The sequence below is a fragment of the Daphnia magna genome, unplaced genomic scaffold (genome assembly GCF_020631705.1).
Source record: "Daphnia magna isolate NIES unplaced genomic scaffold, ASM2063170v1.1 Dm_contigs359, whole genome shotgun sequence".
Lineage (NCBI taxonomy): Eukaryota > Metazoa > Arthropoda > Branchiopoda > Diplostraca > Daphniidae > Daphnia > Daphnia magna.
The window spans coordinates 1-21,921 of NW_025533269.1; the positions used below are offsets into that span (position 1 = coordinate 1).

Genomic DNA, 21,921 nt, shown 5'->3' on the forward strand with positions numbered 1-21,921 from the left:
GGCCTTCGCGTAACGCGAGCACTTGTGAGTGGACAACCGGTGTTGCAGCTTATTCACCCACAAATTACAAAAAAGGTTGACAATCGTCTATTGAAATTGCGTGGCGCGGTGGCTGCCTGACCCATGTGAATGGGAAGACAGCTGTCCAGCGTGATAAGCGCGTTAAAATCGCTAAGTATGTGGAAAGCCTGATCATTTTTCCCCAGATGCCCCACCTCTCATGAAGGAAACGGGCAATGGGAAAATAAGAAATGGCTTTAGGATCTAAATCCATAAATGGGCCCGCGCAACCACGTGAAATGTCCAAGATACTCATCGGCGGCGCTGCTCTGACTACATGGTTGGACGATTCGTGACGATGGCAGTGTTTGTGGTAAAAGTGCTCAAATCAGTGACGTTATTCCTGATCCAGGTGCTGAGGTCAGTGTCGCGGGGCCGCGACGTTATGGCAGCTTCGCCTAGTTGAAAGGATCTGGCGGCTTCGGCCATTTGACCCAGTGATGGCCGACAGATCCTCTCGCTGCATTCATCGGACAGCGAGACATTCAAGTATCCTCCGGTATGCGGATCGGAGCGCCCATATCACGATTGTGTTCCTGCCCGGGAATCCGCGGCATGCTCTTTATGCTGGTTGGATTGCGTCGAATTAAATATTTTGCATCGACAATAATCTTCGAAGCCGCTGTCTCTGAGTGCGTTCGGTTACGTTTTCATTGCCGGAGGAAATCCATCAAAGTGACACAACTTCCACTTCATCTGCTGGCGGGGACGTTTCTCAAGGATATTTACATCCTCACGATTTACCGCGGAGTAAGATTTCGACCATCAGAGGGCTATCAGGCTTGAGCTTGAAATCGGTTTTTAACCGGAAGAGGGGTTACACGCAAAATGGCAGGCCCGGGTATCATTAATTCCGCTAATGATCCAGTCCCCATTTTATGTCAATGGTGCGCGACCCATTGCTTTCGGGGATCGTTCTGACGTGAAGCGTGCTTTGCCAGACGATTTGGCGGAAGGATATGATCGTGGCAGTTAGCGAGGCGCGAGTGGGCCGCTCCATTGATACGTCATTCGGAATGCAAAACTGGAAAAATTCGTATATGTGTCGATCATACACGCCTAAACAAATTCGTGTTACGGCCTACCCATCCAACGCGTACACCACGGCGAGCGGGAAGTGATAGGGTAAGCGATATTTCAGCCGCTTCGATGCGGCCAGGCATATCGAATGCCTCCAGCCCTCCTGCCAACATTTGACTACGTTTATGACCCCCTGGGCGATAAGTTAAATCCTTGCGTCTTTGGGATTGTGTTTGTTCGGACGAGTACAAATCGGCGACGGATGTCGCGTTTGCAGCATTGTCTAACACCGTGAGTGGTTGACGACTTGCTGCGATTTGACCAGTCGACTCCAGCCACGTCGCGGGAGTATGTGCAGTATTGCAGGCAGCGCGGACGAGCAGGAATCACCTTCAGTAAGGAGAAATTTCCGGTTTGCTCAATCCCGCATTTCTTGGGTCGGATATGATATCCGGCACGGCGGCATCATAATCGAGAAGAAAAACTCAAAGCGCTGTCGCATTTTCCCCAAGATAACCAACGTATCAGAGCTGCGTTCTTTCATGGGGTTGGTTGAACAATTGTGGGATATTCTACTGGAGTGGCGGCGCGGGGTCCCCTTCGTCCACTTCCTGCGCAATCCTTTCGTGTGGACCGAAGATCATGATCAGTCTTTCGAAGCTGTAAAACTGGCCCTTATCTCTCCTCGCTGTGTTGGTGCACTTCGACCCCATGCGTGAAACGACAATCCAGGTCGATGCCTCGCGCAAACACGGTATGGGGCTATGCTTTGGCAGACATGGCGATTCCTGGAAGCTGGTGGATCGCCAATTCGCTGGTGCTCGGATACGGAGTCGAGATATGCAGTGGTGGACTCAGGATGTCAGCGGTGGAATGGGCAATCCGGATGCTGACTTTTTCTCCGATTACTAAATTTTTACATTGGTGGTGGATCCTCAAGCATTGGTGCCATAGTGGATCGATACACATTGGATGCTGTCGATAATCCCAAGATCCAGCGCCTGAAGGAGCGTCTCCTGTACGCGCTTCCACGATGGCGGAAGGGAAAAAGACCACATATTCGATGCATTATCGCGGGCACCTGTGAATGATCCGGCGGTGGACGATGAATGCGTCGGAGCGGGTTGGCGTCATTCCGTGCGTCGGCATCACACTTCAAGGCATCAGCAGCATTTGCGAGCCCACGACGAGTCGGGATCTCTCGAGCCATTTGACGGATAATCTATTCCGGACTTGCGAGTGACGGCATCAGCGGACCCCAATACGTCGAGATCTGGTGGCGACGCCGCTAGAATCCAGCGGTTGCCTTGTAGACCGTGCGCCGCACCCGATCACATCGGCATTCTGGTCGATTCGAATCATTTATCAGTGGATAACGTCGTCCTATGCGGTTCCACGATCGTTGCCACGGCGGCACGTCAGGACACGTGAATAAGCTGATGCGGCTCCCGGCATTGTCATAACGAAAAGGCGCTTGCCAGACGATCTACTGGCCTGGAATCACGAGATGATGTGACCATGCTCATCGGCGGTGCTATACCAGGAGCGTTTGCCGAGCCATTGCCAGGAGCCGATGATGTCCGACCGGCCCAACATAGCGTTTTCCAAGACGGTCGTAGAGTTTATTTCAGCGGATCACCATGTGCTGGTGCACGCCGACAGGCTATCCGGTTGGCTGGTGTTCATCAATGGCGACGCGATCCGATGCACGAAGTGGTGCAAGCCGTTTCGGTAATTTCGTGGAACTGGTGTACCTGCGCTCTCGATCGGATGGCGGCCCTCAATTCAGTGCCGGGAAATTTCCAGGAGGCTCTGAAGCGGAAGTGGGGGGTCGAAGGCGGCAATTCGTCGCCACATCCCCCAAAGCAATGGGCACGCTGTAGCGGCGGTGAAGGCGGTAAGGAGTTGGTGGCAAAGCTAGCACCATCAGGCGACTTAACCATCGGAAGCCTTCTCACCCGGACTCGTAGAATTCCGTAATTCTGTTACATCGAAAGTGGTTTGTCGCCGGCCCAGATAGTGTTCGGTCATCAACTTCGGTCTATCATACCAGCCTACCGATCATCACATACGCAAGCCAATGGAAAAAGCGATAGCGGCTTTTTGTACAGGAGCACAAGGCGGCAGCTGATGCTGCAGTCCGCTTTCGTTACGACTTGCCAGGACAGCGCCCTCTCCGTCCGCTATCCATCGGTTCGTCGATGAGTGCAAGACCGGACACAAAAATTATGGGACCGCGTTGGTGTAATAAGTGGCGATCGGGCGATCACCAGCTCGTATCGCATCAAATTTGCAGTGGCAGCGTTTTGCGGCGAAACAAGCCGATTCTCCCTCCGCTTTGTTGGTTCCAGCGACATCGGCGGCGGAGGGGAGGTGGAATCATCTTCCACGAGCGGTGCTGGAGGTGGGGAAACGGCAGCAGGCGATCCCGATTACACGTCTACTGGGCAGCTTTGACCACTACCGGCCCCATCGGGCGTGACGCCTCGCAGAAGCCCCGTACACGCAAGCCGCGAGTCGTTATTTCTGTTTAATCTCTCGGTATGTGAAGAATGTATCTGCCCTCCTCGCACAATTATCTCCATGTTATGTTCCAACTATCCTCCAATCCCCGTCGACGTGCGATGAGTTATCCCATGTATCTTCGTCGCCTTCATCTATTCGCTTCTTTATCGTTGACCTATATTGTCTCCGGCGCCGCCATTCGGTGAAGATTGGCCATCGCTGTAGAGCGGCGGCTCGGGAAGGGTTGTGATGTGTGTGTGGATCATGTCGTCAAGTGTGTGTGTGATATTGGTGGCGCAAAGAAAACGCCGCTAGAGGAGCGGCGAGCGCGGTGGCTGAGGGGGTCGGTCAGGCTCGAACGTTTGATGCGATCAGTAATTACTTTCATGTCCGTCTCATCGCCCACATTCTCGTGGACTCCCGTACTGGTTTTAAATACAGTGGCGATCCTTCGATCTTGCCAAAAGACACAAAGCCCAGAGAACTGGACTGCGACCTGAACGCAGCGCCTTGGACCGCTCGGCCATCCTGACTGAATGCCTTTGAATAATTTTTGGGGAGTGGTCCCTTGTATTTCACTTACATTGTGATCATGATTTTGTGGCTACGCGTATGTTAACAATTATATAAATGTCTTCAGTGCATTGTGCCCTCTATGAGAATTGAACTCATGACCCCTAGTTAGCCAGGTGTTTACAAGACTAGTGCTCTGCCACTGAGCTAAGAAGGCTGATAGGATCAACTCGCAAAGACATAGCTATCCGTATTAGACGGGTTTTGGTTTACTTAATGAACATGGCCAAAAATGTGGAACGCTTCACGATTTTGCGTGTCATCCTTGCGCAGGGGCCATGCTAATCTTCTCTGTATCGTTCCAATTTTAGTATATGTATTCCGTGTGGAATACAGTAACAATAATGCCGACCAAAGCTTTTGTACCTCTTATTTTTCAAGTCCAATCCGTTGCTGCAGCTTAACGTTGTTTGTACGTGGAAATGATCTATTGAATAGTGATAGTCAGTCAGCTGTCAGATTTCCTAAAATGAACTGTATTCAGATATTTGCTTTTGTGTGTCCCCCATGCGCAGTGCTCTTGGGCCGACTTGACGAAAGAGTATTCAACGATGTATTGAATTAGTGCAGCTAACGTCCAGGAACTTCTGCTCAATCCATGGCGTATAACAATCGTGAATCTATGCTCTCTTTTTTTACCAGCGAGCACGTTTCTCATTCTGGTGCACCATCACGGTGGGGAATTTGTACGTGGTGTAAAAAGCCAGATTTGTTTGAAAGCATTGCAACGAACAGAGACAAAAAAACAAACAGAAAAGAAATCAAGTGTACAGTCCTTCGAACCGGAGTTGAACCAGTGACCTATGGATATCTTTGTACAATGCTACAGTCCACCGCTCTACCAACTGAGCTATCGAAGGGACATGAATCTTTAGATTCAGTTGAGTACTATCAATAGAAATGGTGTGCGTGACAACTGAGCAAACTTCAGTAAGTATTAACAAAAATCTCATTCAATTCTCACGTATAGTAACTGTAATAGTAAGCAGCGCAATTTCCTAGTTTTCTTATCGTTACGCGTGCTACCCACCGCAACGCAGATGGTAGGATTCGAACCTACGCTCCCGAAGGAAACTGATTTCTAGTCAGTCGCCTTAACCACTCGGCCACATCTGCTGTTAGTTAATGTCAGAACAATTGATGAAAACCCGCTATAACTCATTAACAGCTGATCTACTTCAATTGGTTTTGATATAAATCTTTTACGTGTGTGTCAGAAGAGGGATTCGAACCCTCGCCCAGAGAACTGGACTGCGACCTGAACGCAGCGCCTTGGACCGCTCGGCCATCCTGACTGAATGCCTTTGAATAATTTTTGGGGAGTGGTCCCCTGTATTTCACTTACATTGTGATCATGATTTTGTGGCTACGCGTATGTTAACAATTATATAAATGTCTTCAGTGCATTGTGCCCTCTATGAGAATTGAACTCATGACCCCTAGTTAGCCAGGTGTTTACAAGACTAGTGCTCTGCCACTGAGCTAAGAAGGCTGATAGGATCAACTCGCAAAGACATAGCTATCCGTATTAGACGGGTTTTGGTTTACTTAATGAACATGGCCAAAAATGTGGAACGCTTCACGATTTTGCGTGTCATCCTTGCGCAGGGGCCATGCTAATCTTCTCTGTATCGTTCCAATTTTAGTATATGTATTCCGTGTGGAATACAGTAACAATAATGCCGACCAAAGCTTTTGTACCTCTTATTTTTCAAGTCCAATCCGTTGCTGCAGCTTAACGTTGTTTGTACGTGGAAATGATCTATTGAATAGTGATAGTCAGTCAGCTGTCAGATTTCCTAAAATGAACTGTATTCAGATATTTGCTTTTGTGTGTCCCCCATGCGCAGTGCTCTTGGGCCGACTTGACGAAAGAGTATTCAACGATGTATTGAATTAGTGCAGCTAACGTCCAGGAACTTCTGCTCAATCCATGGCGTATAACAATCGTGAATCTATGCTCTCTTTTTTTACCAGCGAGCACGTTTCTCATTCTGGTGCACCATCACGGTGGGGAATTTGTACGTGGTGTAAAAGCCAGATTTGTTTGAAAGCATTGCAACGAACAGAGACAAAAAAACAAACAGAAAAGAAATCAAGTGTACAGTCCTTCGAACCGGAGTTGAACCAGTGACCTATGGATATCTTTGTACAATGCTACAGTCCACCGCTCTACCAACTGAGCTATCGAAGGGACATGAATCTTTAGATTCAGTTGAGTACTATCAATAGAAATGGTGTGCGTGACAACTGAGCAAACTTCAGTAAGTATTAACAAAATCTCATTCAATTCTCACGTATAGTAACTGTAATAGTAAGCAGCGCAATTTCCTAGTTTTCTTATCGTTACGCGTGCTACCCACCGCAACGCAGATGGTAGGATTCGAACCTACGCTCCCGAAGGAAACTGATTTCTAGTCAGTCGCCTTAACCACTCGGCCACATCTGCTGTTAGTTAATGTCAGAACAATTGATGAAAACCCGCTATAACTCATTAACAGCTGATCTACTTCAATTGGTTTTGATATAAATCTTTTACGTGTGTGTCAGAAGAGGGATTCGAACCCTCGCCCAGAGAACTGGACTGCGACCTGAACGCAGCGCCTTGGACCGCTCGGCCATCCTGACTGAATGCCTTTGAATAATTTTGGGAGTGGTCCCCTGTATTTCACTTACATTGTGATCATGATTTTGTGGCTACGCGTATGTTAACAATTATATAAATGTCTTCAGTGCATTGTGCCCTCTATGAGAATTGAACTCATGACCCCTAGTTAGCCAGGTGTTTACAAGACTAGTGCTCTGCCACTGAGCTAAGAAGGCTGATAGGATCAACTCGCAAAGACATAGCTATCCGTATTAGACGGGTTTTGGTTTACTTAATGAACATGGCCAAAAATGTGGAACGCTTCACGATTTTGCGTGTCATCCTTGCGCAGGGGCCATGCTAATCTTCTCTGTATCGTTCCAATTTTAGTATATGTATTCCGTGTGGAATACAGTAACAATAATGCCGACCAAAGCTTTTGTACCTCTTATTTTTCAAGTCCAATCCGTTGCTGCAGCTTAACGTTGTTTGTACGTGGAAATGATCTATTGAATAGTGATAGTCAGTCAGCTGTCAGATTTCCTAAAATGAACTGTATTCAGATATTTGCTTTTGTGTGTCCCCCATGCGCAGTGCTCTTGGGCCGACTTGACGAAAGAGTATTCAACGATGTATTGAATTAGTGCAGCTAACGTCCAGGAACTTCTGCTCAATCCATGGCGTATAACAATCGTGAATCTATGCTCTCTTTTTTTACCAGCGAGCACGTTTCTCATTCTGGTGCACCATCACGGTGGGGAATTTGTACGTGGTGTAAAAAGCCAGATTTGTTTGAAAGCATTGCAACGAACAGAGACAAAAAAACAAACAGAAAAGAAATCAAGTGTACAGTCCTTCGAACCGGAGTTGAACCAGTGACCTATGGATATCTTTGTACAATGCTACAGTCCACCGCTCTACCAACTGAGCTATCGAAGGGACATGAATCTTTAGATTCAGTTGAGTACTATCAATAGAAATGGTGTGCGTGACAACTGAGCAAACTTCAGTAAGTATTAACAAAAATCTCATTCAATTCTCACGTATAGTAACTGTAATAGTAAGCAGCGCAATTTCCTAGTTTTCTTATCGTTACGCGTGCTACCCACCGCAACGCAGATGGTAGGATTCGAACCTACGCTCCCGAAGGGAAACTGATTTCTAGTCAGTCGCCTTAACCACTCGGCCACATCTGCTGTTAGTTAATGTCAGAACAATTGATGAAAACCCGCTATAACTCATTAACAGCTGATCTACTTCAATTGGTTTTGATATAAATCTTTTACGTGTGTGTCAGAAGAGGGATTCGAACCCTCGCCCAGAGAACTGGACTGCGACCTGAACGCAGCGCCTTGGACCGCTCGGCCATCCTGACTGAATGCCTTTGAATAATTTTGGGGAGTGGTCCCCTGTATTTCACTTACATTGTGATCATGATTTTGTGGCTACGCGTATGTTAACAATTATATAAATGTCTTCAGTGCATTGTGCCCTCTATGAGAATTGAACTCATGACCCCTAGTTAGCCAGGTGTTTACAAGACTAGTGCTCTGCCACTGAGCTAAGAAGGCTGATAGGATCAACTCGCAAAGACATAGCTATCCGTATTAGACGGGTTTTGGTTTACTTAATGAACATGGCCAAAAATGTGGAACGCTTCACGATTTTGCGTGTCATCCTTGCGCAGGGGCCATGCTAATCTTCTCTGTATCGTTCCAATTTTAGTATATGTATTCCGTGTGGAATACAGTAACAATAATGCCGACCAAAGCTTTTGTACCTCTTATTTTTCAAGTCCAATCCGTTGCTGCAGCTTAACGTTGTTTGTACGTGGAAATGATCTATTGAATAGTGATAGTCAGTCAGCTGTCAGATTTCCTAAAATGAACTGTATTCAGATATTTGCTTTTGTGTGTCCCCCATGCGCAGTGCTCTTGGGCCGACTTGACGAAAGAGTATTCAACGATGTATTGAATTAGTGCAGCTAACGTCCAGGAACTTCTGCTCAATCCATGGCGTATAACAATCGTGAATCTATGCTCTCTTTTTTTACCAGCGAGCACGTTTCTCATTCTGGTGCACCATCACGGTGGGGAATTTGTACGTGGTGTGAAAAAGCCAGATTTGTTTGAAAGCATTGCAACGAACAGAGACAAAAAAACAAACAGAAAAGAAATCAAGTGTACAGTCCTTCGAACCGGAGTTGAACCAGTGACCTATGGATATCTTTGTACAATGCTACAGTCCACCGCTCTACCAACTGAGCTATCGAAGGGACATGAATCTTTAGATTCAGTTGAGTACTATCAATAGAAATGGTGTGCGTGACAACTGAGCAAACTTCAGTAAGTATTAACAAAAATCTCATTCAATTCTCACGTATAGTAACTGTAATAGTAAGCAGCGCAATTTCCTAGTTTTCTTATCGTTACGCGTGCTACCCACCGCAACGCAGATGGTAGGATTCGAACCTACGCTCCCGAAGGGAAACTGATTTCTAGTCAGTCGCCTTAACCACTCGGCCACATCTGCTGTTAGTTAATGTCAGAACAATTGATGAAAACCCGCTATAACTCATTAACAGCTGATCTACTTCAATTGGTTTTGATATAAATCTTTTACGTGTGTGTCAGAAGAGGGATTCGAACCCTCGCCCAGAGAACTGGACTGCGACCTGAACGCAGCGCCTTGGACCGCTCGGCCATCCTGACTGAATGCCTTTGAATAATTTTGGGGAGTGGTCCCCTGTATTTCACTTACATTGTGATCATGATTTTGTGGCTACGCGTATGTTAACAATTATATAAATGTCTTCAGTGCATTGTGCCCTCTATGAGAATTGAACTCATGACCCCTAGTTAGCCAGGTGTTTACAAGACTAGTGCTCTGCCACTGAGCTAAGAAGGCTGATAGGATCAACTCGCAAAGACATAGCTATCCGTATTAGACGGGTTTTGGTTTACTTAATGAACATGGCCAAAAATGTGGAACGCTTCACGATTTTGCGTGTCATCCTTGCGCAGGGGCCATGCTAATCTTCTCTGTATCGTTCCAATTTTAGTATATGTATTCCGTGTGGAATACAGTAACAATAATGCCGACCAAAGCTTTTGTACCTCTTATTTTTCAAGTCCAATCCGTTGCTGCAGCTTAACGTTGTTTGTACGTGGAAATGATCTATTGAATAGTGATAGTCAGTCAGCTGTCAGATTTCCTAAAATGAACTGTATTCAGATATTTGCTTTTGTGTGTCCCCCATGCGCAGTGCTCTTGGGCCGACTTGACGAAAGAGTATTCAACGATGTATTGAATTAGTGCAGCTAACGTCCAGGAACTTCTGCTCAATCCATGGCGTATAACAATCGTGAATCTATGCTCTCTTTTTTTACCAGCGAGCACGTTTCTCATTCTGGTGCACCATCACGGTGGGGAATTTGTACGTGGTGTAAAAAGCCAGATTTGTTTGAAAGCATTGCAACGAACAGAGACAAAAAAACAAACAGAAAAGAAATCAAGTGTACAGTCCTTCGAACCGGAGTTGAACCAGTGACCTATGGATATCTTTGTACAATGCTACAGTCCACCGCTCTACCAACTGAGCTATCGAAGGGACATGAATCTTTAGATTCAGTTGAGTACTATCAATAGAAATGGTGTGCGTGACAACTGAGCAAACTTCAGTAAGTATTAACAAAAATCTCATTCAATTCTCACGTATAGTAACTGTAATAGTAAGCAGCGCAATTTCCTAGTTTTCTTATCGTTACGCGTGCTACCCACCGCAACGCAGATGGTAGGATTCGAACCTACGCTCCCGAAGGAAACTGATTTCTAGTCAGTCGCCTTAACCACTCGGCCACATCTGCTGTTAGTTAATGTCAGAACAATTGATGAAAACCCGCTATAACTCATTAACAGCTGATCTACTTCAATTGGTTTTGATATAAATCTTTTACGTGTGTGTCAGAAGAGGGATTCGAACCCTCGCCCAGAGAACTGGACTGCGACCTGAACGCAGCGCCTTGGACCGCTCGGCCATCCTGACTGAATGCCTTTGAATAATTTTGGGGAGTGGTCCCCTGTATTTCACTTACATTGTGATCATGATTTTGTGGCTACGCGTATGTTAACAATTATATAAATGTCTTCAGTGCATTGTGCCCTCTATGAGAATTGAACTCATGACCCCTAGTTAGCCAGGTGTTTACAAGACTAGTGCTCTGCCACTGAGCTAAGAAGGCTGATAGGATCAACTCGCAAAGACATAGCTATCCGTATTAGACGGGTTTTGGTTTACTTAATGAACATGGCCAAAAATGTGGAACGCTTCACGATTTTGCGTGTCATCCTTGCGCAGGGGCCATGCTAATCTTCTCTGTATCGTTCCAATTTTAGTATATGTATTCCGTGTGGAATACAGTAACAATAATGCCGACCAAAGCTTTTGTACCTCTTATTTTTCAAGTCCAATCCGTTGCTGCAGCTTAACGTTGTTTGTACGTGGAAATGATCTATTGAATAGTGATAGTCAGTCAGCTGTCAGATTTCCTAAAATGAACTGTATTCAGATATTTGCTTTTGTGTGTCCCCCATGCGCAGTGCTCTTGGGCCGACTTGACGAAAGAGTATTCAACGATGTATTGAATTAGTGCAGCTAACGTCCAGGAACTTCTGCTCAATCCATGGCGTATAACAATCGTGAATCTATGCTCTCTTTTTTTACCAGCGAGCACGTTTCTCATTCTGGTGCACCATCACGGTGGGGAATTTGTACGTGGTGTAAAAAGCCAGATTTGTTTGAAAGCATTGCAACGAACAGAGACAAAAAAACAAACAGAAAAGAAATCAAGTGTACAGTCCTTCGAACCGGAGTTGAACCAGTGACCTATGGATATCTTTGTACAATGCTACAGTCCACCGCTCTACCAACTGAGCTATCGAAGGGACATGAATCTTTAGATTCAGTTGAGTACTATCAATAGAAATGGTGTGCGTGACAACTGAGCAAACTTCAGTAAGTATTAACAAAAATCTCATTCAATTCTCACGTATAGTAACTGTAATAGTAAGCAGCGCAATTTCCTAGTTTTCTTATCGTTACGCGTGCTACCCACCGCAACGCAGATGGTAGGATTCGAACCTACGCTCCCGAAGGAAACTGATTTCTAGTCAGTCGCCTTAACCACTCGGCCACATCTGCTGTTAGTTAATGTCAGAACAATTGATGAAAACCCGCTATAACTCATTAACAGCTGATCTACTTCAATTGGTTTTGATATAAATCTTTTACGTGTGTGTCAGAAGAGGGATTCGAACCCTCGCCCAGAGAACTGGACTGCGACCTGAACGCAGCGCCTTGGACCGCTCGGCCATCCTGACTGAATGCCTTTGAATAATTTTGGGGAGTGGTCCCCTGTATTTCACTTACATTGTGATCATGATTTTGTGGCTACGCGTATGTTAACAATTATATAAATGTCTTCAGTGCATTGTGCCCTCTATGAGAATTGAACTCATGACCCCTAGTTAGCCAGGTGTTTACAAGACTAGTGCTCTGCCACTGAGCTAAGAAGGCTGATAGGATCAACTCGCAAAGACATAGCTATCCGTATTAGACGGGTTTTGGTTTACTTAATGAACATGGCCAAAAATGTGGAACGCTTCACGATTTTGCGTGTCATCCTTGCGCAGGGGCCATGCTAATCTTCTCTGTATCGTTCCAATTTTAGTATATGTATTCCGTGTGGAATACAGTAACAATAATGCCGACCAAAGCTTTTGTACCTCTTATTTTTCAAGTCCAATCCGTTGCTGCAGCTTAACGTTGTTTGTACGTGGAAATGATCTATTGAATAGTGATAGTCAGTCAGCTGTCAGATTTCCTAAAATGAACTGTATTCAGATATTTGCTTTTGTGTGTCCCCCATGCGCAGTGCTCTTGGGCCGACTTGACGAAAGAGTATTCAACGATGTATTGAATTAGTGCAGCTAACGTCCAGGAACTTCTGCTCAATCCATGGCGTATAACAATCGTGAACGCGGCGTATAACAATCGTGAATCTATGCTCTCTTTTTTTTACCAGCGAGCACGTTTCTCATTCTGGTGCACCATCACGGTGGGGAATTTGTACGTGGTGTAAAAAGCCAGATTTGTTTGAAAGCATTGCAACGAACAGAGACAAAAAAACAAACAGAAAAGAAATCAAGTGTACAGTCCTTCGAACCGGAGTTGAACCAGTGACCTATGGATATCTTTGTACAATGCTACAGTCCACCGCTCTACCAACTGAGCTATCGAAGGGACATGAATCTTTAGATTCAGTTGAGTACTATCAATAGAAATGGTGTGCGTGACAACTGAGCAAACTTCAGTAAGTATTAACAAAAATCTCATTCAATTCTCACGTATAGTAACTGTAATAGTAAGCAGCGCAATTTCCTAGTTTTCTTATCGTTACGCGTGCTACCCACCGCAACGCAGATGGTAGGATTCGAACCTACGCTCCCGAAGGGAAACTGATTTCTAGTCAGTCGCCTTAACCACTCGGCCACATCTGCTGTTAGTTAATGTCAGAACAATTGATGAAAACCCGCTATAACTCATTAACAGCTGATCTACTTCAATTGGTTTTGATATAAATCTTTTACGTGTGTGTCAGAAGAGGGATTCGAACCCTCGCCCAGAGAACTGGACTGCGACCTGAACGCAGCGCCTTGGACCGCTCGGCCATCCTGACTGAATGCCTTTGAATAATTTTGGGGAGTGGTCCCCTGTATTTCACTTACATTGTGATCATGATTTTGTGGCTACGCGTATGTTAACAATTATATAAATGTCTTCAGTGCATTGTGCCCTCTATGAGAATTGAACTCATGACCCCTAGTTAGCCAGGTGTTTACAAGACTAGTGCTCTGCCACTGAGCTAAGAAGGCTGATAGGATCAACTCGCAAAGACATAGCTATCCGTATTAGACGGGTTTTGGTTTACTTAATGAACATGGCCAAAAATGTGGAACGCTTCACGATTTTGCGTGTCATCCTTGCGCAGGGGCCATGCTAATCTTCTCTGTATCGTTCCAATTTTAGTATATGTATTCCGTGTGGAATACAGTAACAATAATGCCGACCAAAGCTTTTGTACCTCTTATTTTTCAAGTCCAATCCGTTGCTGCAGCTTAACGTTGTTTGTACGTGGAAATGATCTATTGAATAGTGATAGTCAGTCAGCTGTCAGATTTCCTAAAATGAACTGTATTCAGATATTTGCTTTTGTGTGTCCCCCATGCGCAGTGCTCTTGGGCCGACTTGACGAAAGAGTATTCAACGATGTATTGAATTAGTGCAGCTAACGTCCAGGAACTTCTGCTCAATCCATGGCGTATAACAATCGTGAATCTATGCTCTCTTTTTTTACCAGCGAGCACGTTTCTCATTCTGGTGCACCATCACGGTGGGGAATTTGTACGTGGTGTAAAAAGCCAGATTTGTTTGAAAGCATTGCAACGAACAGAGACAAAAAAACAAACAGAAAAGAAATCAAGTGTACAGTCCTTCGAACCGGAGTTGAACCAGTGACCTATGGATATCTTTGTACAATGCTACAGTCCACCGCTCTACCAACTGAGCTATCGAAGGGACATGAATCTTTAGATTCAGTTGAGTACTATCAATAGAAATGGTGTGCGTGACAACTGAGCAAACTTCAGTAAGTATTAACAAAAATCTCATTCAATTCTCACGTATAGTAACTGTAATAGTAAGCAGCGCAATTTCCTAGTTTTCTTATCGTTACGCGTGCTACCCACCGCAACGCAGATGGTAGGATTCGAACCTACGCTCCCGAAGGGAAACTGATTTCTAGTCAGTCGCCTTAACCACTCGGCCACATCTGCTGTTAGTTAATGTCAGAACAATTGATGAAAACCCGCTATAACTCATTAACAGCTGATCTACTTCAATTGGTTTTGATATAAATCTTTTACGTGTGTGTCAGAAGAGGGATTCGAACCCTCGCCCAGAGAACTGGACTGCGACCTGAACGCAGCGCCTTGGACCGCTCGGCCATCCTGACTGAATGCCTTTGAATAATTTTGGGGAGTGGTCCCCTGTATTTCACTTACATTGTGATCATGATTTTGTGGCTACGCGTATGTTAACAATTATATAAATGTCTTCAGTGCATTGTGCCCTCTATGAGAATTGAACTCATGACCCCTAGTTAGCCAGGTGTTTACAAGACTAGTGCTCTGCCACTGAGCTAAGAAGGCTGATAGGATCAACTCGCAAAGACATAGCTATCCGTATTAGACGGGTTTTGGTTTACTTAATGAACATGGCCAAAAATGTGGAACGCTTCACGATTTTGCGTGTCATCCTTGCGCAGGGGCCATGCTAATCTTCTCTGTATCGTTCCAATTTTAGTATATGTATTCCGTGTGGAATACAGTAACAATAATGCCGACCAAAGCTTTTGTACCTCTTATTTTTCAAGTCCAATCCGTTGCTGCAGCTTAACGTTGTTTGTACGTGGAAATGATCTATTGAATAGTGATAGTCAGTCAGCTGTCAGATTTCCTAAAATGAACTGTATTCAGATATTTGCTTTTGTGTGTCCCCCATGCGCAGTGCTCTTGGGCCGACTTGACGAAAGAGTATTCAACGATGTATTGAATTAGTGCAGCTAACGTCCAGGAGCTTCTGCTCAATCCATGGCGTATAACAATCGTGAATCTATGCTCTCTTTTTTTACCAGCGAGCACGTTTCTCATTCTGGTGCACCATCACGGTGGGGAATTTGTACGTGGTGTAAAAAGCCAGATTTGTTTGAAAGCATTGCAACGAACAGAGACAAAAAAACAAACAGAAAAGAAATCAAGTGTACAGTCCTTCGAACCGGAGTTGAACCAGTGACCTATGGATATCTTTGTACAATGCTACAGTCCACCGCTCTACCAACTGAGCTATCGAAGGGACATGAATCTTTAGATTCAGTTGAGTACTATCAATAGAAATGGTGTGCGTGACAACTGAGCAAACTTCAGTAAGTATTAACAAAAATCTCATTCAATTCTCACGTATAGTAACTGTAATAGTAAGCAGCGCAATTTCCTAGTTTTCTTATCGTTACGCGTGCTACCCACCGCAACGCAGATGGTAGGATTCGAACCTACGCTCCCGAAGGGAAACTGATTTCTAGTCAGTCGCCTTAACCACTCGGCCACATCTGCTGTTAGTTAATGTCAGAACAATTGATGAAAACCCGCTATAACTCATTAACAGCTGATCTACTTCAATTGGTTTTGATATAAATCTTTTACGTGTGTGTCAGAAGAGGGATTCGAACCCTCGCCCAGAGAACTGGACTGCGACCTGAACGCAGCGCCTTGGACCGCTCGGCCATCCTGACTGAATGCCTTTGAATAATTTTGGGGAGTGGTCCCCTGTATTTCACTTACATTGTGATCATGATTTTGTGGCTACGCGTATGTTAACAATTATATAAATGTCTTCAGTGCATTGTGCCCTCTATGAGAATTGAACTCATGACCCCTAGTTAGCCAGGTGTTTACAAGACTAGTGCTCTGCCACTGAGCTAAGAAGGCTGATAGGATCAACTCGCAAAGACATAGCTATCCGTATTAGACGGGTTTTGGTTTACTTAATGAACATGGCCAAAAATGTGGAACGCTTCACGATTTTGCGTGTCATCCTTGCGCAGGGGCCATGCTAATCTTCTCTGTATCGTTCCAATTTTAGTATATGTATTCCGTGTGGAATACAGTAACAATAATGCCGACCAAAGCTTTTGTACCTCTTATTTTTCAAGTCCAATCCGTTGCTGCAGCTTAACGTTGTTTGTACGTGGAAATGATCTATTGAATAGTGATAGTCAGTCAGCTGTCAGATTTCCTAAAATGAACTGTATTCAGATATTTGCTTTTGTGTGTCCCCCATGCGCAGTGCTCTTGGGCCGACTTGACGAAAGAGTATTCAACGATGTATTGAATTAGTGCAGCTAACGTCCAGGAACTTCTGCTCAATCCATGGCGTATAACAATCGTGAATCTATGCTCTCTTTTTTTACCAGCGAGCACGTTTCTCATTCTGGTGCACCATCACGGTGGGGAATTTGTACGTGGTGTAAAAAGCCAGATTTGTTTGAAAGCATTGCAACGAACAGAGACAAAAAAACAAACAGAAAAGAAATCAAGTGTACAGTCCTTCGAACCGGAGTTGAACCAGTGACCTATGGATATCTTTGTACAATGCTACAGTCCACCGCTCTACCAACTGAGCTATCGAAGGGACATGAATCTTTAGATTCAGTTGAGTACTATCAATAGAAATGGTGTGCGTGACAACTGAGCAAACTTCAGTAAGTATTAACAAAAATCTCATTCAATTCTCACGTATAGTAACTGTAATAGTAAGCAGCGCAATTTCCTAGTTTTCTTATCGTTACGCGTGCTACCCACCGCAACGCAGATGGTAGGATTCGAACCTACGCTCCCGAAGGGAAACTGATTTCTAGTCAGTCGCCTTAACCACTCGGCCACATCTGCTGTTAGTTAATGTCAGAACAATTGATGAAAACCCGCTATAACTCATTAACAGCTGATCTACTTCAATTGGTTTTGATATAAATCTTTTACGTGTGTGTCAGAAGAGGGATTCGAACCCTCGCCCAGAGAACTGGACTGCGACCTGAACGCAGCGCCTTGGACCGCTCGGCCATCCTGACTGAATGCCTTTGAATAATTTTGGGGAGTGGTCCCCTGTATTTCACTTACATTGTGATCATGATTTTGTGGCTACGCGTATGTTAACAATTATATAAATGTCTTCAGTGCATTGTGCCCTCTATGAGAATTGAACTCATGACCCCTAGTTAGCCAGGTGTTTACAAGACTAGTGCTCTGCCACTGAGCTAAGAAGGCTGATAGGATCAACTCGCAAAGACATAGCTATCCGTATTAGACGGGTTTTGGTTTACTTAATGAACATGGCCAAAAATGTGGAACGCTTCACGATTTTGCGTGTCATCCTTGCGCAGGGGCCATGCTAATCTTCTCTGTATCGTTCCAATTTTAGTATATGTATTCCGTGTGGAATACAGTAACAATAATGCCGACCAAAGCTTTTGTACCTCTTATTTTTCAAGTCCAATCCGTTGCTGCAGCTTAACGTTGTTTGTACGTGGAAATGATCTATTGAATAGTGATAGTCAGTCAGCTGTCAGATTTCCTAAAATGAACTGTATTCAGATATTTGCTTTTGTGTGTCCCCCATGCGCAGTGCTCTTGGGCCGACTTGACGAAAGAGTATTCAACGATGTATTGAATTAGTGCAGCTAACGTCCAGGAACTTCTGCTCAATCCATGGCGTATAACAATCGTGAATCTATGCTCTCTTTTTTTACCAGCGAGCACGTTTCTCATTCTGGTGCACCATCACGGTGGGGAATTTGTACGTGGTGTAAAAAGCCAGATTTGTTTGAAAGCATTGCAACGAACAGAGACAAAAAAACAAACAGAAAAGAAATCAAGTGTACAGTCCTTCGAACCGGAGTTGAACCAGTGACCTATGGATATCTTTGTACAATGCTACAGTCCACCGCTCTACCAACTGAGCTATCGAAGGGACATGAATCTTTAGATTCAGTTGAGTACTATCAATAGAAATGGTGTGCGTGACAACTGAGCAAACTTCAGTAAGTATTAACAAAAATCTCATTCAATTCTCACGTATAGTAACTGTAATAGTAAGCAGCGCAATTTCCTAGTTTTCTTATCGTTACGCGTGCTACCCACCGCAACGCAGATGGTAGGATTCGAACCTACGCTCCCGAAGGGAAACTGATTTCTAGTCAGTCGCCTTAACCACTCGGCCACATCTGCTGTTAGTTAATGTCAGAACAATTGATGAAAACCCGCTATAACTCATTAACAGCTGATCTACTTCAATTGGTTTTGATATAAATCTTTTACGTGTGTGTCAGAAGAGGGATTCGAACCCTCGCCCAGAGAACTGGACTGCGACCTGAACGCAGCGCCTTGGACCGCTCGGCCATCCTGACTGAATGCCTTTGAATAATTTTGGGGAGTGGTCCCCTGTATTTCACTTACATTGTGATCATGATTTTGTGGCTACGCGTATGTTAACAATTATATAAATGTCTTCAGTGCATTGTGCCCTCTATGAGAATTGAACTCATGACCCCTAGTTAGCCAGGTGTTTACAAGACTAGTGCTCTGCCACTGAGCTAAGAAGGCTGATAGGATCAACTCGCAAAGACATAGCTATCCGTATTAGACGGGTTTTGGTTTACTTAATGAACATGGCCAAAAATGTGGAACGCTTCACGATTTTGCGTGTCATCCTTGCGCAGGGGCCATGCTAATCTTCTCTGTATCGTTCCAATTTTAGTATATGTATTCCGTGTGGAATACAGTAACAATAATGCCGACCAAAGCTTTTGTACCTCTTATTTTTCAAGTCCAATCCGTTGCTGCAGCTTAACGTTGTTTGTACGTGGAAATGATCTATTGAATAGTGATAGTCAGTCAGCTGTCAGATTTCCTAAAATGAACTGTATTCAGATATTTGCTTTTGTGTGTCCCCCATGCGCAGTGCTCTTGGGCCGACTTGACGAAAGAGTATTCAACGATGTATTGAATTAGTGCAGCTAACGTCCAGGAACTTCTGCTCAATCCATGGCGTATAACAATCGTGAATCTATGCTCTCTTTTTTTACCAGCGAGCACGTTTCTCATTCTGGTGCACCATCACGGTGGGGAATTTGTACGTGGTGTAAAAAGCCAGATTTGTTTGAAAGCATTGCAACGAACAGAGACAAAAAAACAAACAGAAAAGAAATCAAGTGTACAGTCCTTCGAACCGGAGTTGAACCAGTGACCTATGGATATCTTTGTACAATGCTACAGTCCACCGCTCTACCAACTGAGCTATCGAAGGGACATGAATCTTTAGATTCAGTTGAGTACTATCAATAGAAATGGTGTGCGTGACAACTGAGCAAACTTCAGTAAGTATTAACAAAAATCTCATTCAATTCTCACGTATAGTAACTGTAATAGTAAGCAGCGCAATTTCCTAGTTTTCTTATCGTTACGCGTGCTACCCACCGCAACGCAGATGGTAGGATTCGAACCTACGCTCCCGAAGGGAAACTGATTTCTAGTCAGTCGCCTTAACCACTCGGCCACATCTGCTGTTAGTTAATGTCAGAACAATTGATGAAAACCCGCTATAACTCATTAACAGCTGATCTACTTCAATTGGTTTTGATATAAATCTTTTACGTGTGTGTCAGAAGAGGGATTCGAACCCTCGCCCAGAGAACTGGACTGCGACCTGAACGCAGCGCCTTGGACCGCTCGGCCATCCTGACTGAATGCCTTTGAATAATTTTGGGGAGTGGTCCCCTGTATTTCACTTACATTGTGATCATGATTTTGTGGCTACGCGTATGTTAACAATTATATAAATGTCTTCAGTGCATTGTGCCCTCTATGAGAATTGAACTCATGACCCCTAGTTAGCCAGGTGTTTACAAGACTAGTGCTCTGCCACTGAGCTAAGAAGGCTGATAGGATCAACTCGCAAAGACATAGCTATCCGTATTAGACGGGTTTTGGTTTACTTAATGAACATGGCCAAAAATGTGGAACGCTTCACGATTTTGCGTGTCATCCTTGCGCAGGGGCCATGCTAATCTTCTCTGTATCGTTCCAATTTTAGTATATGTATTCCGTGTGGAATACAGTAACAATAATGCCGACCAAAGCTTTTGTACCTCTTATTTTTCAAGTCCAATCCGTTGCTGCAGCTTAACGTTGTTTGTACGTGGAAATGATCTATTGAATAGTGATAGTCAGTCAGCTGTCAGATTTCCTAAAATGAACTGTATTCAGATATTTGCTTTTGTGTGTCCCCCATGCGCAGTGCTCTTGGGCCGACTTGACGAAAGAGTATTCAACGATGTATTGAATTAGTGCAGCTAACGTCCAGGAGCTTCTGCTCAATCCATGGCGTATAACAATCGTGAATCTATGCTCTCTTTTTTTACCAGCGAGCACGTTTCTCATTCTGGTGCACCATCACGGTGGGGAATTTGTACGTGGTGTAAAAAGCCAGATTTGTTTGAAAGCATTGCAACGAACAGAGACAAAAAAACAAACAGAAAAGAAATCAAGTGTACAGTCCTTCGAACCGGAGTTGAACCAGTGACCTATGGATATCTTTGTACAATGCTACAGTCCACCGCTCTACCAACTGAGCTATCGAAGGGACATGAATCTTTAGATTCAGTTGAGTACTATCAATAGAAATGGTGTGCGTGACAACTGAGCAAACTTCAGTAAGTATTAACAAAAATCTCATTCAATTCTCACGTATAGTAACTGTAATAGTAAGCAGCGCAATTTCCTAGTTTTCTTATCGTTACGCGTGCTACCCACCGCAACGCAGATGGTAGGATTCGAACCTACGCTCCCGAAGGGAAACTGATTTCTAGTCAGTCGCCTTAACCACTCGGCCACATCTGCTGTTAGTTAATGTCAGAACAATTGATGAAAACCCGCTATAACTCATTAACAGCTGATCTACTTCAATTGGTTTTGATATAAATCTTTTACGTGTGTGTCAGAAGAGGGATTCGAACCCTCGCCCAGAGAACTGGACTGCGACCTGAACGCAGCGCCTTGGACCGCTCGGCCATCCTGACTGAATGCCTTTGAATAATTTTGGGGAGTGGTCCCCTGTATTTCACTTACATTGTGATCATGATTTTGTGGCTACGCGTATGTTAACAATTATATAAATGTCTTCAGTGCATTGTGCCCTCTATGAGAATTGAACTCATGACCCCTAGTTAGCCAGGTGTTTACAAGACTAGTGCTCTGCCACTGAGCTAAGAAGGCTGATAGGATCAACTCGCAAAGACATAGCTATCCGTATTAGACGGGTTTTGGTTTACTTAATGAACATGGCCAAAAATGTGGAACGCTTCACGATTTTGCGTGTCATCCTTGCGCAGGGGCCATGCTAATCTTCTCTGTATCGTTCCAATTTTAGTATATGTATTCCGTGTGGAATACAGTAACAATAATGCCGACCAAAGCTTTTGTACCTCTTATTTTTCAAGTCCAATCCG

The 21,921-nt window shown here is 44.5% G+C and overlaps 67 non-coding genes across 67 annotated transcripts; all 67 read right to left on the reverse strand.

Moving 5' to 3' along the window:
• Positions 1–4,232: 4,232 nt before the first annotated feature.
• On the reverse strand, positions 4,233–4,315 carry Trnat-ugu. The gene is given in 2 exon segments: positions 4,233–4,268; positions 4,280–4,315. It is a non-coding gene; the product is annotated as a tRNA-Thr (tRNA).
• A 71-nt stretch (positions 4,316–4,386) lies between these two features.
• Positions 4,387–4,492, reverse strand: LOC123468418. The gene has a single exon (XR_006642260.1). It is a non-coding gene; the product is annotated as a U6 spliceosomal RNA (small nuclear RNA).
• Positions 4,493–4,931: 439 nt separating this feature from the next.
• Trnay-gua lies at positions 4,932–5,018 on the reverse strand. The gene is given in 2 exon segments: positions 4,932–4,967; positions 4,982–5,018. It is a non-coding gene; the product is annotated as a tRNA-Tyr (tRNA).
• A 175-nt stretch (positions 5,019–5,193) lies between these two features.
• Positions 5,194–5,274, reverse strand: Trnas-aga. Its single transcript has one exon. It is a non-coding gene; the product is annotated as a tRNA-Ser (tRNA).
• Positions 5,275–5,369: 95 nt separating this feature from the next.
• Positions 5,370–5,453, reverse strand: Trnal-cag. Its single transcript has one exon. It is a non-coding gene; the product is annotated as a tRNA-Leu (tRNA).
• A 114-nt stretch (positions 5,454–5,567) lies between these two features.
• Trnat-ugu lies at positions 5,568–5,650 on the reverse strand. The gene is given in 2 exon segments: positions 5,568–5,603; positions 5,615–5,650. It is a non-coding gene; the product is annotated as a tRNA-Thr (tRNA).
• A 71-nt stretch (positions 5,651–5,721) lies between these two features.
• On the reverse strand, positions 5,722–5,827 carry LOC123468429. The gene has a single exon (XR_006642271.1). It is a non-coding gene; the product is annotated as a U6 spliceosomal RNA (small nuclear RNA).
• Positions 5,828–6,265: 438 nt separating this feature from the next.
• On the reverse strand, positions 6,266–6,352 carry Trnay-gua. Its single transcript is given in 2 exon segments — positions 6,266–6,301; positions 6,316–6,352. It is a non-coding gene; the product is annotated as a tRNA-Tyr (tRNA).
• Positions 6,353–6,526: 174 nt separating this feature from the next.
• Trnas-aga lies at positions 6,527–6,607 on the reverse strand. The gene has a single exon. It is a non-coding gene; the product is annotated as a tRNA-Ser (tRNA).
• Positions 6,608–6,702: 95 nt separating this feature from the next.
• Positions 6,703–6,786, reverse strand: Trnal-cag. The gene has a single exon. It is a non-coding gene; the product is annotated as a tRNA-Leu (tRNA).
• A 112-nt stretch (positions 6,787–6,898) lies between these two features.
• On the reverse strand, positions 6,899–6,981 carry Trnat-ugu. Its single transcript is given in 2 exon segments — positions 6,899–6,934; positions 6,946–6,981. It is a non-coding gene; the product is annotated as a tRNA-Thr (tRNA).
• Positions 6,982–7,052: 71 nt separating this feature from the next.
• LOC123468436 lies at positions 7,053–7,158 on the reverse strand. Its single transcript, XR_006642278.1, has one exon. It is a non-coding gene; the product is annotated as a U6 spliceosomal RNA (small nuclear RNA).
• Positions 7,159–7,597: 439 nt separating this feature from the next.
• Trnay-gua lies at positions 7,598–7,684 on the reverse strand. The gene is given in 2 exon segments: positions 7,598–7,633; positions 7,648–7,684. It is a non-coding gene; the product is annotated as a tRNA-Tyr (tRNA).
• Positions 7,685–7,859: 175 nt separating this feature from the next.
• Trnas-aga lies at positions 7,860–7,941 on the reverse strand. Its single transcript has one exon. It is a non-coding gene; the product is annotated as a tRNA-Ser (tRNA).
• Positions 7,942–8,036: 95 nt separating this feature from the next.
• Positions 8,037–8,120, reverse strand: Trnal-cag. The gene has a single exon. It is a non-coding gene; the product is annotated as a tRNA-Leu (tRNA).
• Positions 8,121–8,233: 113 nt separating this feature from the next.
• On the reverse strand, positions 8,234–8,316 carry Trnat-ugu. The gene is given in 2 exon segments: positions 8,234–8,269; positions 8,281–8,316. It is a non-coding gene; the product is annotated as a tRNA-Thr (tRNA).
• Positions 8,317–8,387: 71 nt separating this feature from the next.
• Positions 8,388–8,493, reverse strand: LOC123468437. Its single transcript, XR_006642279.1, has one exon. It is a non-coding gene; the product is annotated as a U6 spliceosomal RNA (small nuclear RNA).
• A 440-nt stretch (positions 8,494–8,933) lies between these two features.
• On the reverse strand, positions 8,934–9,020 carry Trnay-gua. Its single transcript is given in 2 exon segments — positions 8,934–8,969; positions 8,984–9,020. It is a non-coding gene; the product is annotated as a tRNA-Tyr (tRNA).
• A 175-nt stretch (positions 9,021–9,195) lies between these two features.
• On the reverse strand, positions 9,196–9,277 carry Trnas-aga. The gene has a single exon. It is a non-coding gene; the product is annotated as a tRNA-Ser (tRNA).
• A 95-nt stretch (positions 9,278–9,372) lies between these two features.
• Trnal-cag lies at positions 9,373–9,456 on the reverse strand. The gene has a single exon. It is a non-coding gene; the product is annotated as a tRNA-Leu (tRNA).
• A 113-nt stretch (positions 9,457–9,569) lies between these two features.
• Trnat-ugu lies at positions 9,570–9,652 on the reverse strand. Its single transcript is given in 2 exon segments — positions 9,570–9,605; positions 9,617–9,652. It is a non-coding gene; the product is annotated as a tRNA-Thr (tRNA).
• Positions 9,653–9,723: 71 nt separating this feature from the next.
• Positions 9,724–9,829, reverse strand: LOC123468438. Its single transcript, XR_006642280.1, has one exon. It is a non-coding gene; the product is annotated as a U6 spliceosomal RNA (small nuclear RNA).
• Positions 9,830–10,268: 439 nt separating this feature from the next.
• Positions 10,269–10,355, reverse strand: Trnay-gua. Its single transcript is given in 2 exon segments — positions 10,269–10,304; positions 10,319–10,355. It is a non-coding gene; the product is annotated as a tRNA-Tyr (tRNA).
• Positions 10,356–10,530: 175 nt separating this feature from the next.
• Trnas-aga lies at positions 10,531–10,611 on the reverse strand. The gene has a single exon. It is a non-coding gene; the product is annotated as a tRNA-Ser (tRNA).
• Positions 10,612–10,706: 95 nt separating this feature from the next.
• Positions 10,707–10,790, reverse strand: Trnal-cag. Its single transcript has one exon. It is a non-coding gene; the product is annotated as a tRNA-Leu (tRNA).
• A 113-nt stretch (positions 10,791–10,903) lies between these two features.
• Positions 10,904–10,986, reverse strand: Trnat-ugu. Its single transcript is given in 2 exon segments — positions 10,904–10,939; positions 10,951–10,986. It is a non-coding gene; the product is annotated as a tRNA-Thr (tRNA).
• Positions 10,987–11,057: 71 nt separating this feature from the next.
• Positions 11,058–11,163, reverse strand: LOC123468419. The gene has a single exon (XR_006642261.1). It is a non-coding gene; the product is annotated as a U6 spliceosomal RNA (small nuclear RNA).
• A 439-nt stretch (positions 11,164–11,602) lies between these two features.
• Positions 11,603–11,689, reverse strand: Trnay-gua. Its single transcript is given in 2 exon segments — positions 11,603–11,638; positions 11,653–11,689. It is a non-coding gene; the product is annotated as a tRNA-Tyr (tRNA).
• Positions 11,690–11,864: 175 nt separating this feature from the next.
• Positions 11,865–11,945, reverse strand: Trnas-aga. The gene has a single exon. It is a non-coding gene; the product is annotated as a tRNA-Ser (tRNA).
• A 95-nt stretch (positions 11,946–12,040) lies between these two features.
• On the reverse strand, positions 12,041–12,124 carry Trnal-cag. Its single transcript has one exon. It is a non-coding gene; the product is annotated as a tRNA-Leu (tRNA).
• A 113-nt stretch (positions 12,125–12,237) lies between these two features.
• On the reverse strand, positions 12,238–12,320 carry Trnat-ugu. The gene is given in 2 exon segments: positions 12,238–12,273; positions 12,285–12,320. It is a non-coding gene; the product is annotated as a tRNA-Thr (tRNA).
• Positions 12,321–12,391: 71 nt separating this feature from the next.
• Positions 12,392–12,497, reverse strand: LOC123468420. The gene has a single exon (XR_006642262.1). It is a non-coding gene; the product is annotated as a U6 spliceosomal RNA (small nuclear RNA).
• A 462-nt stretch (positions 12,498–12,959) lies between these two features.
• Positions 12,960–13,046, reverse strand: Trnay-gua. Its single transcript is given in 2 exon segments — positions 12,960–12,995; positions 13,010–13,046. It is a non-coding gene; the product is annotated as a tRNA-Tyr (tRNA).
• A 175-nt stretch (positions 13,047–13,221) lies between these two features.
• Trnas-aga lies at positions 13,222–13,303 on the reverse strand. The gene has a single exon. It is a non-coding gene; the product is annotated as a tRNA-Ser (tRNA).
• Positions 13,304–13,398: 95 nt separating this feature from the next.
• Trnal-cag lies at positions 13,399–13,482 on the reverse strand. Its single transcript has one exon. It is a non-coding gene; the product is annotated as a tRNA-Leu (tRNA).
• Positions 13,483–13,595: 113 nt separating this feature from the next.
• On the reverse strand, positions 13,596–13,678 carry Trnat-ugu. Its single transcript is given in 2 exon segments — positions 13,596–13,631; positions 13,643–13,678. It is a non-coding gene; the product is annotated as a tRNA-Thr (tRNA).
• Positions 13,679–13,749: 71 nt separating this feature from the next.
• On the reverse strand, positions 13,750–13,855 carry LOC123468421. Its single transcript, XR_006642263.1, has one exon. It is a non-coding gene; the product is annotated as a U6 spliceosomal RNA (small nuclear RNA).
• Positions 13,856–14,294: 439 nt separating this feature from the next.
• Positions 14,295–14,381, reverse strand: Trnay-gua. Its single transcript is given in 2 exon segments — positions 14,295–14,330; positions 14,345–14,381. It is a non-coding gene; the product is annotated as a tRNA-Tyr (tRNA).
• A 175-nt stretch (positions 14,382–14,556) lies between these two features.
• Trnas-aga lies at positions 14,557–14,638 on the reverse strand. The gene has a single exon. It is a non-coding gene; the product is annotated as a tRNA-Ser (tRNA).
• Positions 14,639–14,733: 95 nt separating this feature from the next.
• Positions 14,734–14,817, reverse strand: Trnal-cag. Its single transcript has one exon. It is a non-coding gene; the product is annotated as a tRNA-Leu (tRNA).
• A 113-nt stretch (positions 14,818–14,930) lies between these two features.
• On the reverse strand, positions 14,931–15,013 carry Trnat-ugu. The gene is given in 2 exon segments: positions 14,931–14,966; positions 14,978–15,013. It is a non-coding gene; the product is annotated as a tRNA-Thr (tRNA).
• Positions 15,014–15,084: 71 nt separating this feature from the next.
• Positions 15,085–15,190, reverse strand: LOC123468422. The gene has a single exon (XR_006642264.1). It is a non-coding gene; the product is annotated as a U6 spliceosomal RNA (small nuclear RNA).
• A 439-nt stretch (positions 15,191–15,629) lies between these two features.
• Trnay-gua lies at positions 15,630–15,716 on the reverse strand. Its single transcript is given in 2 exon segments — positions 15,630–15,665; positions 15,680–15,716. It is a non-coding gene; the product is annotated as a tRNA-Tyr (tRNA).
• Positions 15,717–15,891: 175 nt separating this feature from the next.
• On the reverse strand, positions 15,892–15,973 carry Trnas-aga. Its single transcript has one exon. It is a non-coding gene; the product is annotated as a tRNA-Ser (tRNA).
• Positions 15,974–16,068: 95 nt separating this feature from the next.
• On the reverse strand, positions 16,069–16,152 carry Trnal-cag. The gene has a single exon. It is a non-coding gene; the product is annotated as a tRNA-Leu (tRNA).
• Positions 16,153–16,265: 113 nt separating this feature from the next.
• On the reverse strand, positions 16,266–16,348 carry Trnat-ugu. The gene is given in 2 exon segments: positions 16,266–16,301; positions 16,313–16,348. It is a non-coding gene; the product is annotated as a tRNA-Thr (tRNA).
• Positions 16,349–16,419: 71 nt separating this feature from the next.
• LOC123468423 lies at positions 16,420–16,525 on the reverse strand. The gene has a single exon (XR_006642265.1). It is a non-coding gene; the product is annotated as a U6 spliceosomal RNA (small nuclear RNA).
• Positions 16,526–16,964: 439 nt separating this feature from the next.
• On the reverse strand, positions 16,965–17,051 carry Trnay-gua. The gene is given in 2 exon segments: positions 16,965–17,000; positions 17,015–17,051. It is a non-coding gene; the product is annotated as a tRNA-Tyr (tRNA).
• Positions 17,052–17,226: 175 nt separating this feature from the next.
• On the reverse strand, positions 17,227–17,308 carry Trnas-aga. Its single transcript has one exon. It is a non-coding gene; the product is annotated as a tRNA-Ser (tRNA).
• Positions 17,309–17,403: 95 nt separating this feature from the next.
• Positions 17,404–17,487, reverse strand: Trnal-cag. The gene has a single exon. It is a non-coding gene; the product is annotated as a tRNA-Leu (tRNA).
• Positions 17,488–17,600: 113 nt separating this feature from the next.
• Positions 17,601–17,683, reverse strand: Trnat-ugu. The gene is given in 2 exon segments: positions 17,601–17,636; positions 17,648–17,683. It is a non-coding gene; the product is annotated as a tRNA-Thr (tRNA).
• A 71-nt stretch (positions 17,684–17,754) lies between these two features.
• Positions 17,755–17,860, reverse strand: LOC123468424. Its single transcript, XR_006642266.1, has one exon. It is a non-coding gene; the product is annotated as a U6 spliceosomal RNA (small nuclear RNA).
• Positions 17,861–18,299: 439 nt separating this feature from the next.
• Trnay-gua lies at positions 18,300–18,386 on the reverse strand. Its single transcript is given in 2 exon segments — positions 18,300–18,335; positions 18,350–18,386. It is a non-coding gene; the product is annotated as a tRNA-Tyr (tRNA).
• Positions 18,387–18,561: 175 nt separating this feature from the next.
• Trnas-aga lies at positions 18,562–18,643 on the reverse strand. The gene has a single exon. It is a non-coding gene; the product is annotated as a tRNA-Ser (tRNA).
• A 95-nt stretch (positions 18,644–18,738) lies between these two features.
• Positions 18,739–18,822, reverse strand: Trnal-cag. The gene has a single exon. It is a non-coding gene; the product is annotated as a tRNA-Leu (tRNA).
• A 113-nt stretch (positions 18,823–18,935) lies between these two features.
• Positions 18,936–19,018, reverse strand: Trnat-ugu. The gene is given in 2 exon segments: positions 18,936–18,971; positions 18,983–19,018. It is a non-coding gene; the product is annotated as a tRNA-Thr (tRNA).
• Positions 19,019–19,089: 71 nt separating this feature from the next.
• Positions 19,090–19,195, reverse strand: LOC123468425. The gene has a single exon (XR_006642267.1). It is a non-coding gene; the product is annotated as a U6 spliceosomal RNA (small nuclear RNA).
• Positions 19,196–19,634: 439 nt separating this feature from the next.
• On the reverse strand, positions 19,635–19,721 carry Trnay-gua. The gene is given in 2 exon segments: positions 19,635–19,670; positions 19,685–19,721. It is a non-coding gene; the product is annotated as a tRNA-Tyr (tRNA).
• A 175-nt stretch (positions 19,722–19,896) lies between these two features.
• On the reverse strand, positions 19,897–19,978 carry Trnas-aga. Its single transcript has one exon. It is a non-coding gene; the product is annotated as a tRNA-Ser (tRNA).
• A 95-nt stretch (positions 19,979–20,073) lies between these two features.
• Positions 20,074–20,157, reverse strand: Trnal-cag. The gene has a single exon. It is a non-coding gene; the product is annotated as a tRNA-Leu (tRNA).
• Positions 20,158–20,270: 113 nt separating this feature from the next.
• Trnat-ugu lies at positions 20,271–20,353 on the reverse strand. Its single transcript is given in 2 exon segments — positions 20,271–20,306; positions 20,318–20,353. It is a non-coding gene; the product is annotated as a tRNA-Thr (tRNA).
• A 71-nt stretch (positions 20,354–20,424) lies between these two features.
• Positions 20,425–20,530, reverse strand: LOC123468426. The gene has a single exon (XR_006642268.1). It is a non-coding gene; the product is annotated as a U6 spliceosomal RNA (small nuclear RNA).
• A 439-nt stretch (positions 20,531–20,969) lies between these two features.
• On the reverse strand, positions 20,970–21,056 carry Trnay-gua. Its single transcript is given in 2 exon segments — positions 20,970–21,005; positions 21,020–21,056. It is a non-coding gene; the product is annotated as a tRNA-Tyr (tRNA).
• A 175-nt stretch (positions 21,057–21,231) lies between these two features.
• On the reverse strand, positions 21,232–21,313 carry Trnas-aga. Its single transcript has one exon. It is a non-coding gene; the product is annotated as a tRNA-Ser (tRNA).
• Positions 21,314–21,408: 95 nt separating this feature from the next.
• Positions 21,409–21,492, reverse strand: Trnal-cag. Its single transcript has one exon. It is a non-coding gene; the product is annotated as a tRNA-Leu (tRNA).
• A 113-nt stretch (positions 21,493–21,605) lies between these two features.
• On the reverse strand, positions 21,606–21,688 carry Trnat-ugu. Its single transcript is given in 2 exon segments — positions 21,606–21,641; positions 21,653–21,688. It is a non-coding gene; the product is annotated as a tRNA-Thr (tRNA).
• A 71-nt stretch (positions 21,689–21,759) lies between these two features.
• Positions 21,760–21,865, reverse strand: LOC123468427. The gene has a single exon (XR_006642269.1). It is a non-coding gene; the product is annotated as a U6 spliceosomal RNA (small nuclear RNA).
• Between the last annotated feature and the right edge of the window lie 56 nt (positions 21,866–21,921).